Consider the following 16,061-nt stretch of genomic DNA (forward strand, 5'->3'; position numbering starts at 1 on the left):
GGGGAATATTGTTTGGAGGGGATTTTGTCCAGGGGATTTTTGTTCAGGGGGATTTTTTTTTTGGGGATTTTTTCTGGAGGATTTAGTCCGGGTGATTTTATGCACGGGGGAATGATTCCGACCACCTCTAGTCGTGGTTGTGCACATTTGGCATTACAATCTTCTGAGATTTAGAAATAAAAGACACTAATGCCTTGTATTTTGACGTTTTGGAAAGCGCCCAAATTTTCTGCTTTCCGTACCACTTCGCGTTGGTTTTCGAGTAGCACAATCCTCGAGAACGGGCCATAATTTACAGTTTAATCGAGAGAGCTCCAGGCACAATAACCCAATCCATCGGGGAAATGACACTCGTTAACAAGAATGATAGAATACAAGATTGCGCCAATCGAGCTGAGAGCAACTGGGTGTGACGTCACATTATTTTGAGAATGAGAGTGTAAAGAATAATTTTGAAGAAGAAGAGGAAGAAGCGAACAACTGGTGATGTAAAACTAGGTTGAATTGTACCTACTCTTCAGCTTCTTAAATTTGAACATACATTCGGTACAAGCACATTATTTTAGGTACATTTGGAACGTAGTAAAATATTGTTTCATGTAAGTAGAAAAATTGTTTTGGTACAAAAGGAAGATTTAGTCCACCAACTACCAAAAATGTATGCGCATAAAAATACATGTTTACTGTTTAGGTACGCAAATCTACTTTTAGGTACCACTTTTCGGCAAATTGGTACAATATGGAAATTTAATATTCATCACCATTGCGAAAAAATAATAATGTGACGTCAGCGAAATGGTGGATGCTGTCAAATCGATAAAAAGAGGACTAGCGGTCCGCGGAAGGGGGCAGCTTTGTTTCGCTGCATCGTGACTCGTTAACTTATTTATTTGTAACGGTTTTTCGCATACTTTCGATTTTGACTAAAGCTTTTGTTGCAATACTTCTGAAAATAAGTGTACTACTTGTCTGTTAGATGCGGTAAGTCGCAACCAGAGTTGAAAAAACATGTTTTTAAGACCAAAACATCTCGTTTTATTCAAAAAAGCAAAAAAAAAATAAACATGTATTAAACAAGTTGTTCGTAAATGTTTTAACATATTTAAGCATAGTTTTAAACACTTAATAATTCAATACTTTAGTAATTAATTAATTAATCAAACCGAGCGAAGAATTAATGAAACGTCTAATACCTATAGTCGAAATAAATGATAATGTTTACGAACGTTATGTATTTAAAAATTTGTTTTATGTATTATTAAGGTTTGATTGATGGATTAAATAAAACTATTCAGTCCTCGTTCACATCCATAGACGAGCCTCTGCCTCTTTATGTATTAAGCGCCCTCATAATTGTAACCAAATTTGCTGCTTTCTTCGCGCCAAGCCTGTTGCATAATTTAGAGTGAACCAACGCAGGAATGATAGAATATAAGATTGCGCATACCCGGCGGCGATGTCATTTCTCGTGTAAAAGTAAACAAAGTCGAAGAGGAGGGTAAAAGAAAATGTCAGAAGATGTGATAATATATGAGTTGTAATAACCATTAATAAAGGAAATGTGAAAAACTATGATTTAAGTGAAAGTATTAGTGAATTTCAGTGGGTTTAAATTTTTAGAAGCGTCGTTTAACTTTTACACGAGAATTGTCAAAATCAGCAAAACCAAAGTAGCGGTTTGCGGGATGCGTCACCTTCTGTTCGTTACATCGTGGAACCAACCCAAAGCTCGAAATTTGATTTGAGGGCTCTCATCCCCGGATCTATTTTACCATCTCTACCAGACCGACACATGAGTTCTTTTTAAAATATATTCTCCTTAAATGGAAAGCTCATAGTTAGCACCTTTGTGTTTAGGTCTAATACATAAGCCGCAAAATGTGCAGGTGTCACATTGCAGTATCAAATATTGCTTTGAGTTTGTTGGCTACTTCTGGTAACCAGTCTGATAATAGACGTCCCTGGCATATACGCGTACAATCGCTGCACATATGTTTCTGAACAAGGTCGAGATCCGTTGACATTGTTTTAAGTTTTTTAAGATATCTATCTCACAACTTTTTTTCTTTAACTCAGCATGTTAAACATTCCTCGCGATTGTTATGTCTATTACAGATCTTTGCTCACTGCATGCTGTCTGTTACAAAGCTACGCACGATGCTCTTTAACACTTAATGCTGTCTACTGCCAGAGTCAGCAGACTTATGTCAGTAGTATATATTGTATCTATAAGATAAACCTTGCCATCATTCTCAGTAGAGGTTATACTAACACCCTCAATAGGCTCTGTTGCTCCATGTGTCAATGTTTTCCATGTTTAATTTTACGATGCTATAAAGTTCATCTAGCAAGTTTCCGCCTTTTTTTCTATTAGGTGGTAAATACCTATAATTGGAGCAAGCTCTGGAGGCTCAGAATGTCGAAAAGGACACTGGGACATACATTTTTTGCTTTTCCTTTTCTTTTCACTACATATTTTTCACTGAAAATTGCGTATCGTTTTTTGGCAATGGACCTAACGTCGGCCTGTATTCGTTCAGTGTATCCAGATGTAGAAAACGAGTCTATTTACATACGAAAAAAACTGGTCACATTTAAAACGTTCTAAAACATAAATATATTAATGGAATTCAACGATATTTACATATATTTACCTCTAAATTTAGTTTTATTGAAATTCGTTAAAAAAAAGTTAGTTCTCCTTGTAATAAGCAAACGATCGAAGTTTTGACTTTATGTCCTTCATTAGCCCTTGCACAGAAGTTTCAGTGATTTCCTTGTTGTGCGTTTTTTTACAGCTTTGGGGGTCTTAAGAAGTTTGGCTTTCATAACGGCCCAGTAGGTTTTGATCGGCCGAAGCTCTGGACAATTAGCTGGATTCACCTCTTTTGCTATAAAATGCACTGGGGGTCTTAAGAAGTTTGGCTTTCATAACGGCCTAGTAGGTTTCGATCGGCCGAAGCTCTGGACAATTAGCTGGATTCACCTCTTTTGCTATAAAATGCACTGGGGGCCTTAAGAAGTTTGGCTTTCATAACGGCCTAGTAGGTTTCGATCGGCCGAAGCTCTGGACAATTAGCTGGATTCACCTCTTTTGCTATAAAATGCACTGTTTCTATGGTACCATTCTAAAGCCATTTTTCCATAATAACATGTTGCGAGATCAGTCCAAAAAGCAATGGATCTTTATGAATCCGTTTAAGAGTAAAAGTCGCTTTTTCAGACACTCCTTAACATAAATTTCTTGGTTAATTGTACCAGTGCTTACAAAAGGATCACTTTTGAAACCGCATTGGAAAATTGCCTGCCAAATTAGAAACTTTTTGGAATATTTGTCAACCGTTTTGTTTTTATATTTATCTGCAACATTGCCTCTTTTATTTGCAGTGTAAAATTCGCGACCTCGGATTTGTTTGAAATCGGCTTTTACGTACGATTCGTCATACATAATAATACAGCCAAATTTGTGTATAAGACTTTCTTACAATTTCCGAGCACGTTGTTTCGCCAACAAATTTTGATTATCGTTGCGATTAGGAGCTGCATTCACTTTGTAAGAACTTAGTCGTGCTGTACTTTTTATACATATGAAGACGACATGTTTACTTTTTTGCCGACATCTATTACCGAAAGTCCAGGATTTCATTGTATTTTTTAAGCACATAAGTAACGGTAGACTTTGGAAATTTTAGCTTTTTAGCGATGTCGTTATGGGACATGCTGGGATTTTCCAGATTTTTGCACAATATTAACTCGCGATCGATTGCTTTCATTGGTCCTCGTTTCTACACTGATTTTTGTTACTAAACAAGTAATTTTTAGCAAAAAAAACAAACCGACTTCAACTCTCATATAAAAAAAATATATATATATATATCTCATGATCCACTGATCGGATCTTAACCACTTAACTTTCCGATGCAAAAAGAATTATCGAAATCGGTTGACGTGGTCCAAAGTTATGCGGTAACATACATAAAAAAAAATAAAATATTCCGACGAACTGATAACCTCCTCCTTTTTTGGAAGTCGGTTAAAAATTACGCGATATGGTGGAGAATGCTTCCAGCTTTTTACATATATGTGTACCGATTTTTATTTTACTGTTATGATTAACAGAGCTATGCTTGCTTATGTGCGACCAATATTTTTCGTGCTCATACTTTATCATAAAAAAAAATTTAAATTACGCTTTTCGTAAAAAACAATCGTTCACATAAATATAAATATATATATATATAAATAAAAAAGAATGAAAAATAAAAATATTTAAATCAAGTTTTTGTGTTTCGATCAAGGCATGTTCAACCAGGTAGAAGTGATATCGCCTCTTTTGAACCCCGACTCTAACATCAAATGACCTTTTTCAAGTTGGCATTTTCTATTTTTTTATTGTGTTTTTTTGGACCAGATTCATATATACGCATGTACATATAGACTGGCGCTTACACAACGTTAGTGTTTGGTCGAGCCTCTCCTCCGATTTTTGGCGTGCTCCTTGATGTTCTCACACAAAGGAGAGGGACCTGCAGTTTTACGCCGACTCCGAACGGCGATTGTATTTTTATGAGAAGCTGTTTTTTATTGCAGAAATACACTCAGAGGTTTCTTATTGCCTTTCGAGGGGCGACCCCTATTAAAAAAAACCCTTTTTCATTTTTTAAAATTTTTTATGTTGGATTGAACCGAACTTGCACCCAGGCCCTGCGAAATGATAGCACAAACTGCTAACCACTACCACATAGCGGCCGCCGTACATATACAAAAATTAAATGCAGCAGGAGGTACGAGCGTTGCGCTGTGTGTGTTAAAAGGCAAGACATTAAAATGGTGCGATATTTTAAGGAGCCTAGGTGCGAAGTTATAAAGAAGAGTTGTTTAGGAGATCAGCTGCAGTGTTCAATTGGAAGATTCTTCCCGTATCTGTGAAAATCATCTCAAGGCGAGTAATTTTATTCCCTGCTCATTGCAAATACTTTCACAAGACATTGACTTAGATGAAGTGAAGGAAGATGGACTAGGGTGTACGATTATAGCCGACTTTATCATACAAAAACTAGCAATAGACAAGTATGAAAAAAACTCAACCACTTATTTATTTATTTATTTATTTATTTTAGTCTACAGAAAAATGTTTTCTTACAGACAGTTGAGATAAAAAGATTTAGAATATTTAAGTATGTGTGATACATTACAGAGTGAAATAATTATAAATATTAACTTGTAAAGATAACAATGATATTCAATAGCAATTTGGGTAGCTGGCGAGGCCTTGTCTCCAGTCTACTTTTGTGTGCGGCGGGCGGAAAGACCTAGTTTCCGCTCCGCCCTGTTTACAGGCCGTTGATCATGGTCGGAAAGGCCGAGCTTCCGATCCATGTTCCCGTAGTCGTTACTTTGTAAGTGAGGCAGGCGGAAAGTCCTAGTTTCCGCTCCACGCTATAGACGAACTGTTGGGCGAGGTCGGAAAGGCCGAGTTTCCGATCCCTGCTCCTATTGTCCTACGCGGTCGCGGAAATATACGAAGCCGTTACAATTGTACTAAGCAGTCATAGATATTGTGTAATTTTTCGTTCACGGTTGCAGATATTAGTTTATTTAGTTAACTTGTTGAGCAATGTTTTCTTTATTACAAAAAGCGATTCAGATATGTCGATGCAATCATAATGCTTGTTAAAATCTTGGCATAAGCACCGAAAAGCATCATGCATTTCAAAGTTTGATTTACAAATACTCAACACAATAGGTTTAAAATGTCTCGTGGGTCTTGTAGGAATACAAAAATTTATCTCACTCAGTAAAAAGGGACTACTGACCATCCCGTTCATTAATTTAATTAAAAAAAGAACACCAAGCATCTCTCTACGACTCTGAAGCGTCGGCAAATCTATAAGCTTCAGGCGATCCTTGTAGGGTGGGAGATTTTTAGACGAGTCCCAACATAAATTTTTGAGGGCAAATAACAGGAACTGTTTCTGCACTGATTCGAGCCTGTCACTATGAATTTGATAGCTAGGATTCCATACTATAGATGCATACTCCAAAATCGGTCTAACTAGAGAGGTAAAGAGAACTTTAGTGACATAAGGATCGTTGAACTCCTTGGCCCAGCGCTTAAGAAAAGCCAACAATCCTCTAGCCCTAATCACGCAAGAGTTTATGTGAGACTTGAATTCTAGTTTCGGATCCATAGTTACACCTAGGTCAATGAAATTGGTCACTTGCTCAACATTGTGGTCAGATATCATATACGAATTTGGATAGAACGATTTTCTAGAGAAGGTCATGAATTTACACTTTTTCAAATTTAGTGACATGGAATTTGCTTCACACCATTCGAAAATGCAGGTTAGGTCAGCTTGCAAATGCTCCCTATCTTCTGCAGTACTAATGTACTTAAAGAGCTTAACATCATCAGCGTACATTAAGCATTTCGAGTAATTCAACACCTTAGGAAGGTCATTTATAAATAAAATAAACAAGACGGGACCAATATGGCTGCCCTGAGGTACGCCGGATGTGACATGTATTGGCCGGGAGGTACAATTTTTAAAAATTACTCTTTGTTTCCTATCCACTAAGTAAGAAGAAAGCCAGCTGAGAAGAATAGGAGGGAAGCCAATTCGATCAAGTTTATATATAAGGGTTGAATGAGATACCTTGTCAAATGCCTTGCTGAAATCAGTGTAAATCACGTCCGTTCGAAGATTGTTTTTAAACCCATTAGACACATAAGTAGTGAATTCAAGAAGATTGGATACAGTTATACATGGATAGACCATATTTCAAATGGCAGCTTAATTAAACCCACGACTGAGTTCGCGGCAGCTGTTCTGGAAGTCGAAGCAATTTTTAACAATTTAGGTTGGCGGAGTACGAAGTCGGCATAAAACCGTAGGTCCCTCCTCCTTCGTGTAACAACATCAAAGCGCACGCCACAAATCGGAGAAGCACGGCCAACCACTAAAATATGTGTAAGCGCCATTCTATTATTATTATTATTAGGTTAGGTTAAACGGGCAGCTCTGCGAAGAGTTCACTTGGAGGCCATGAAGGCCCATTGCGATACCAATGGGGGGTTACCCCAATCCTATCCCTACATGTTTTTTAACCAGAGGGTCTTACCCCAAAGTATACATATGATCGAATAAATGGTCTCCAAGAAACTTGAAACGTTTTCCTCGGACTGCTGGACACTCGCAAAGGAAGAGCTGGACGGATTCTGTCTCCTGCTCATCCCTACCGCTTCAACAGAAATCCTTATGCGGTGCTCCGAACCTGGCGGCCATGTGGCCAATAGTCCAGTGTGCCATTAGTATTCCTATGTGAAGCCTAACGTTTGGCTTTGAAATGCTTAATAGACGTCTCGTTCTTCGTTCATCGAGCATTGGCCAGAGCGAGCGCGATACAATGCAAGTGTTCAGATTTTCCCACCGAAATTGTAGGGGAGGTTTCACGATCTGGATCGCTTCCCCGAGCCCCATCTCAGATCCCTTTCTAGCACATTCGTCTGCTTCCTCATTTCCTGTGACACCACCATGCCCCTGGACCCAGTAGAGATTGATTAACTGTTGGTGTAGAGCTTGTAGGGATCTTAGGCATTCTTTAACGCATATCGCGTCAGTCGTTGCCGACCCTAAGGCTTTGATTGCCGCCTGACTGTAAACAACGAAGGCAAGGTTAGATGGAGCTAGGTCGGTCATGCTCACCAACCTTGCCGCCATGTGGATTGCATATATCTCAGCCTGAAAAACACTGCGGTGATCTGGGAGTCGATAGGACTCTCCGAGGTAACTCCTGAGAGAAGATGCCAGATCCTGTTCCGATATCCATTTTGGAGCCGTCCGTGAAAATGGGTATTTCATCATCGCTGAGCAGCAATACTAAATTCGCAGTCACTTCTGTCGGGAAAATGGATATCAAAATTTCGATTGAAGTCAGTGACCTGATAGTGCAAGCTTTTCGCAGCCTGTTAAAGCATTGAGTCGTACAGCGCTTTTAGTGCGGTACTTCTAACGTATAGGTTTATGGCGGGAATGTCTAGCATCGCCTGGGACGTTGAGTGAATCGCCCCGAATGCTTGTCGTTGCACCTTTTACAGGTTGTGTAGATGGGATTTGGTGTTAACAACCGCCTGCCACCATCTCAACGCGCCATAGGTTCTCACCGGCCGTATAAATCCAATGTATTATCTGCGGCCGCAGCCCCCTGTCTTTTCCAATCGTAGCTTTGCAGGCGCATTGAGCGCCTTTTTTCTCCGCTCTTCGGTGCTCCTTTTCCAAAAAAGTCTAAGAGTCGAGAATAACCCCAAAAAGCGTTGCTTTCTTTGACAATTCAAGATTTGCTTCATTGAGAGACGGAGTTCGAAATTTGTCTATTTCATAACGCTTGGAGAAAAGAGCAAGTTCGGTTTTAGTGGGATTAACTCCTAGACCGTTTATTTCTGCCCACCCTGCCAGATCGTGAATTGCAGATTGTAGAATCTCGCTAAACGTGGAAAGGAATTTCCCCACGACCAGAATGACTAGGTCATTCGCATATGCAACGACCTTGGCGGACTTCGAGGTTCCACAGCAGGGGGCTGTTTCCTTACTTCCGCCGCTCCCAAGGAGTCATTGATGCTTCTGGTGCTCAACATATTGTCGATCCAGAGAGTTATCAGTGGATCCGGTCCTACGGCCTCCATGGAGCAGTGTATGAATGCCAAATTAACTTTGTTAAAGGGGCCTTTCACGTCCAAAAAGGCTGCCAGCGCATATTCTTTTTGGTTCAGTGCTTGCTCTATACTCCCAACAATCTCGTGCAGGGCTGTTTCAACCGATCCACCTTTGCGGTAGGCATGTTTGGCCTCGCTGAAGTTCTCAGGAGTAAGGCGTTGAGTGATCAGCAGACTCACAAGCCTCTTCATCATTTGGAGAAGAAATGATGAGAGGCTGATTGGTTTAAAATTTTAGCAGTACTGTGGCCCGTCTTACCTGCTTTGAGAAAGACTCTTACTCCCTACACGGCTTTGGGTTATAGCTAAGAAGGAGACTATAGATGGTCGTTAGCCAGGGGGTTACCGTGACGCTTGCTCTTTGTAGCATAGCTGGAAAGATTTTATCCGGACCCGGAGATTTATAGTTTTGGAAGGATGTGATAACCCAAGCTACTTTATCAGCAGTGATGATTTTTTCAACTGGACTGCCTTGCCTGTGGGTACTGGGGTGTTGTTTCACAGGAGTGCCTCTGTCCCCTACGTTACCGCACCCAGGGAAGTGAACGTCCATCAGGTGTTGTAGTGTTTCAAAGCTGCTTTCGGTGTGTCCCCTCCTGGCTTTTCCAGAAAACCGGGAGGAGCAGGGTTTTTCGAGAGGCACCTTCTTAGTCGCGCGGCTTCAGTAGTCGTTTCGAGGTCTTCGCAAAATTTGGACCAATCCTCCATTCTTAGTGAACTTCTCTGTATTGAAATTTTTAACAAACGGGAGAGAATTGTCATAACAAAAATTTTATCAACAAATTCTTAAAAGAAATATTCACAAAAATTAGAAGAAAACATTAAATAATTTTTTTATTGGTCCCTGATGTTTTTAGAATAAAATATTTAAAAAATAAACTAAACGCGTAAAACTTTCGGCGAATAAAAACAAAAGAATATCAAAATCTGTTTCATCCAACATTTCTTTTCTATTTGGATGGGTGGTTTCTTTAATGGCGTATTTCATTCTTCCCATATGTATATCTACATAAAGGGTTAATTTGTTTGTTTACATATTGATCTCCTTATCTAGCTACTATTTTCTTTAAACCGTTATATGTATAAAGCGCTCTGATTCAGTTCTCAGTGATTCAAACGGATGTATAAACAAAATTTCAATACGCTTTGAAATTCAAAGGGGAGTCGCATTTGTTTTAAAATCTACTAGTTTGCTTTATACAGCACTTTTTAAATTTAAATTGTTATTATAATAAATTTTAATTATTATTCGCTTCCAGCTCGGTCAACCGCGCAAGTTAATTATTAAGCAAATATCGAATAACAACCGAAATATTTTTTACTTTTGAATATTGTTTCATCGAGTGCTATATAAAGTCACGGTAATAAGCGCTTGTAATACATATGTATTGAGTAGGATCCCGGGATTTTCGGGATGTCGTTATTACAATCCCGGGATCCCGGGATTAGTCTCAGGATTGAGATATTCATTACTTTTCAACAACTTAAATCGAAAAAATTGCTCCTATTTATATTATTTGACATGCTCTCCTACCATTAAATGAATAATGAATAAGTATAATTGGTACTTTTTTATTTAAAGTGGCATTTTTATTTTTTCTCTCTGACATCGGGATTTATTTTAAAAGACTTTGTAATTTCAAAGATAAGATTAATTCCAAAAAATTATTTAAAAAATTCAATGCAGTGTAGAATAAAAAATATGGGTACCAAATGCAAAATGAAAGTTCTTTAGAATTAAAAAAGAAATACAATTTTTTGGATTCACAAAGACGGTAATTTTTTAAGCTGAAAAAGTTAGAAGGACCAAATTCGACATTTTCAATACTTTGCAGTCCTTCTGCATTAAAAATTGTATCCGTTTAAATTCTATAGGATTTCCTCTTTAATTTGATACCCATACTTCTTCTCTAAGCACATTTCTCTGAATTTTTTAAATCATTTTTGAATTACTGACGTCAGAGAGAGAAACTAAAATCGGAATTTTACTTAATTTGGTCCATGGTTTCGCGAATATATTGATTTTGTGTTTAAAATTACCTATCGCGCGGTGTAATATGTATAATGAGATAGACATTTATAGAAAAAACTAGCAGACCCGGCGAACTTCGTTCCGCCCAAAATAAATTTTTTATATTGAAACATTTTGGTCTAACATTTTCACCAACAGTTCACGTTCATGATTTCAGTGACGCATTTGTCTTCTAATATTACGGTTTGGTGGTTGTCAGAAGGCATATTTCCATTACCGTCTTAAATAACCTAGCAAAACTGTACATGTGTACAAAGAAACGTAATAGTTTCAGTGCGCTTAAAAGGCCCAAATTTTCCCTAAGAGTATGGGATTGATTTCATATATCTCCATACCATTTTCGAGTAATCTACCATGGGAGGTGCCACGCCCCTTTTTCCAATAGCCCCAATTTTTCTTCATGACCACGCGACTGATTTTATATATCTTGTACATACCAAGTTCCAGTACTGTTCCATAAACACATCCAGAGATATGCAATTTATGAAAAATTCTGTTTGTATGGGAGGTACCACGCCCCCTACAGCTAGCGGTATGAAATATACTTTACATCCGATTCTCATACCTACCATATATACACGAAAAATTTCATAAAGATCGGTCGAGCCGTTTAGAAGGAGTTCGACCACTAACACCGTGACACGAGATTTTTATATATTAGAAAGAAATATAGCCAATTCTGGTCAAGAAAAGGACCTTAAAAATTCCGGGAACCTACTAATCCGGATAATGTTACATATACCTGTAAAAGGCTTCAAAAAAATTGTCTCTAGAAGTGTGTAAAACCCCTGATTTACTTCTTGTAATTATGCTCCTTATTTTAGTCAGAATATTTCGAGCGTGGTATCATAGCAACTTTTTTTCGACAAAGGTTCTGATAGTTGCTCTTCCTTAATTGGAATTTTCTGAATTCAATGGCGTCCTCAGTTTTGCCCGATTGACTCCACTTTTCGAGAGAGCGGAACTTGAAACTTTGCTTAAGTTTTAACTATTTTATAAAAAAACTCCCTCAGTTTTGAAAATATTTTACTAAAATTTTGCACAAACCCGTTTTTTAATATTACTTTAACTATTCCATAAAATCATCGGAATCGGTTCACTATAACATCTAGCTCCCATAACACTGATTGATGAGAGACGTTGTTTTGCGTTATAACTGCCCCAATTAAGCAGGTATAGGTTCAATTTAACATATAGCATGCATACAATTTACTATTCAGACATGAAGTTAGAGTTATAGCGCAAAAACACATGTCTGAGTAATCCGTTGTATTGGAGCTATATGTTAAAGTGAACCTATTTCGATAATTTTAAGGACTAATTAAGGTAACCTCAAAACTGAGGGAGTTATTAATAAAATAGTTAAAATTAAATCAAATTTTAAAATTCCGTTATCTCGAAAACCGGAGGCATTCTGGTAAAACGGGGGATGCCATTGAATTTAGAACGTCCTTATTAAGTGAGTTCAACTTTCACAATCTTTGCTCAAAAGTTACAACTTGCACAGCATTATTTGAACAGAAATTATTTTTATTTTTTGTTTTCTATTTCAGCGATCTTAATGTTTATTTCTCATCTAACTTTTGAAGCACTTGATGAAAATGAATTATGCCGAATTTCCACTAGGCACTGAAATGTCAAAAATTTATGCCATTAAAAAAATGTCATGTGGAAATGAACTTCATAACTACTTTCTCCACATAATGACACGATAATTTTTTAATGCCCAACTTTGTCATTTGTCATTTTTGCCATTTAATGCCTAGTGGAAATCCAGCATTACACTCATATTTATCGATTTATTAAGAGATTACGAATAGAATCATATATAAAAAAAAAGGCGTGCCCACAAATCAAAAAATTTTACTTTCTACTTTGAAAGTGTACCTGTTTTTTAGATTTGCCCATATACATTTGTATGTATGTAGATAATACACCATGTTGCAAAACTTAATGTGCACAGCACAGTCAAGCAGATCACAGCACACATAGGGACGAATCGACAATTTAGGACGACAAAAATGTTTACTCTATATGTATTTGACAGATTTCAATGAAACTTGCTGCTAAGGGATTTTCGTGGTCATTGATTTCGAATATTAAATCAAATTTCCAAAATTCAAAATGCGGATCCAATATGGCAAACTATTTTTTTTTAATTACTATATTGTTATGAAGCTTGGTATCCAGAGATTTTCGTCGTCACTGTTTTCGAAATTGATATTCAATTTTCAAAAACCAAAATGGCGGATCCAATATGGCGGACGATTTGTTCAAAAATGGATACATTGTTATAAAGCTTGGTATTTACTCCATATGTATTTGACTGATTTCAATGAAATTTGGTAATTAGGGATTTTCGTCATCACTGATTTCGACTATTAAATCAAATTTTCAAAACTCAAAATGGCGGATCCAATATGGCGGACGATTTTTTTTTAAATGACTATATTGTTATGAAGCTTGATATCCAAAGATTTTCGTCATCACTGATTTCGAAGTTGATATTCAGTTTCCAAAAATCAAAATGGCGGATCCAATATGGCGGACGGCTTTTGTTTTTAATTATAGTTTTTTATGAAACTTGGTATTCAAAAATCTTCGTTATCTTTGATTACGAAATTGAAACTAAACTTTCAAAATTCAAAATGGCAAATGCAATATGGCGGACGAGCTTTTTCTTTTACTTATGGTTTGTAATGAAACTTGATAGCTGGGAACTGATTACGAATTAAATATTAGATTTCCAAACTCATATAATTATAAAAATAATTGACATTAAGAAATTAGACAACTATTACATATTTAGTTATACAGTGGTGAAGCAAAAATATAACAGCAATCTATACTTTTTTAAAGAAATCGTCCGCCATATTGGATCCGCCATCTTGAATTTTGAAATTTGAATATCAATTTCGAAATCAGTGACGACGAAAACCCCTGGATACCAAATTTCAGGGAAATCTGTCAAATACATATGGAGTAAACATTGTTGTCGTCCTATATTCTCGATTCGTCGAAATAAACGACTTAAGAAAAAGATGCTATATTTAATGAAGGGGGAAAAGGGGGGACGAGTTCGTGATATTTTTACACTGGCAATTTGTTGGATTTTCGAACTGTTGAGGAGAAATTGCTGTACTCGTTGGATCTTTTTTTATAACTCTAACAGCCAATTTCACGAAAGCATGTGTTAAGTGGAAAATGATTTTAATTTTATATAGAAACTGACAGCAAATAAGAAATGATTTTCCGTTTAAATTGCTGGTGAAACCGGCAGTATTTGATATAAAAATTTTAAAATTTTTTCAAAAAGAAAAATGCAATTTATAAAATAGGTATTATAACCATTTTACAAACAACTATATTATTAACAAAAATCACAAAATAAAGTACATACCTCACGCCTCACTTTCCGTGTTGAAAAAGCTGTTAGATGTTAATAAGAATAAAATGACAAGCGAAATTATTTTATCATCGCTGCAAACAAAAAAATATTTAATTCGGCGCACGATAGATAACCCAACTTTACGCTTCTGCTAAAGCTACCGTGTTGCGGTAAAAGTCAAAATTTGGGTGTTACATTGTGGACTGGTTTATAAGGAAAATGAGAAAGGTATGTGTGATAAGATTTAAAGACTTTTTTTTTATTTTTGTTATCCTAAATTGTCGATTCGTCCCTGTATGCAGCACAGCAAAAGCACAATCGCAGCAAATCGAAAGCTTTATTTTTTTTCAATAAACTGCCGATAAAAAGAAGCACAATGTAGACAGTGTGCCAAGTAATGAAAATATCCATATTTGACAATTCATATGTGATCTGGTGTGTTTGTGTTAGTTGTTTATTTCAATTAACCCTTACGTAACACATGTTTAAAAAAACAACAAATTTTTTTGCAAAACCTCATGGCATTCTGACTCCTTAATAAATAAACCTAGGAGAGCTTTTTGCTAACCAAGTCATAGTAAAAATACACATCTTTTTGAAGTTAATTTTGTACATTCTTTACATTTCTACATTGGATAGATTGAGTACTGGTATTTGCTTTGACGGAACTGATTCCTGATGCAATCGCTTACGCCTTAGGCTCGTACTAGAAAGATCGGAGGTTTTAAAATGATTATCACAAATACGCTGTTTGGTGGCAAAGACATGTGGCAAGCTAGCTCCCATGTTTTTTTTTTTACATTTTCGTCGTTCGGTACGATGAACACGGAGTCACGAGGTCGCATAAAAACACGTATGCGGCATTATTAGTGTTTTCGCTTTCCATATTTCGTTTTTGTATGTATGTATATATTTTCTTCTGTTCACAATTAAAAAATAATTAAAATTTAAACTACCAAAAAGGTTAACCCTTTCGACCCGGCTTTCGAATAGCAATGCTATAATAAAATTTTTGATTGGAGCCAGTTACTTAGGCAATATATAAACTATTACTGAATTAAAATCTGAAAAACAATAAAAGGGTGGCTCGGGGGGTGGTGGTACACCATTGTACCATCCGGGATGTTATGTGGCACAAATAAGTACCAATCGTCCAGTAAAACACACTATATCAAAAATAAATAATAGGTACAATGATATAAATATAACAAAAAGTACTTCATATTTTATTGATTTCTTATACAGATTAGTGAAGAAGAGGAAGGTTATAATGAAAAATGTGCTATACATATAATTCACATATGATATGGTGCAAAGCACATTTTGCCAATCGGAACTTGGCATTCCTTACAGATGGTCTTAGTGCGTCTCTGTTTGTTTTGAGCACTGCAACTGGTACAACGACGTCGGGTAGTTCCTTCAACAGGAAGATGCATTGCCTTGTGATTGAGAGTTAGTGGTGCGCGGCCTGGTTTTATTGATCGACGAACGGCTGTGGTTTGTAAGCCTTCCTGGATCAATGCCTCAGCTAAGGTAACTAAAAATGATTTGAATGGAATCTTGTTTCGGTTCAGGTCATTATAAATGACCCATGCGTTCGACGCTACTTCCTCGACAGCCTCACTCACTATGTCGTCTGCTAAATCTTCGTTATCGCTGGAACCAGAAGCACCACTTTGTACAGTCCTTCAGAGCTTCCGTCTTCTGCGGAATCTTCGTTACCGCTGGAGCTAGAGACACGACTTGGTACCAATTCATCAGAGCTTCCTGCAGAAAAGTCTTCTAAATCGCTAGCACTATCAGATTCATCTTCCAGAATTTTTCGAATATCTTCAGGATCCATTTTCTAGAAGAACAACAAAATTTCTTCAAAACGGGGATCTGCAATATCTACTACCCAACGGACTATTAATACATATATGTAC

At 37.0% G+C, this 16,061-nt stretch overlaps 1 protein-coding gene across 17 annotated transcripts in view; it reads left to right on the forward strand.

Moving 5' to 3' along the window:
- Window positions 1-16,061, forward strand: part of shot (dystonin-like protein short stop) — an 852,754-nt gene that overhangs the window by 803,771 nt on the left and 32,922 nt on the right. The window lies entirely within an intron of this gene.

The sequence above is a fragment of the Rhagoletis zephyria genome, unplaced genomic scaffold (genome assembly GCF_001687245.7).
Source record: "Rhagoletis zephyria isolate East Lansing unplaced genomic scaffold, Rhagoletis_zephyria_1.1 Rzeph_scaffold_00007, whole genome shotgun sequence".
Lineage (NCBI taxonomy): Eukaryota > Metazoa > Arthropoda > Insecta > Diptera > Tephritidae > Rhagoletis > Rhagoletis zephyria.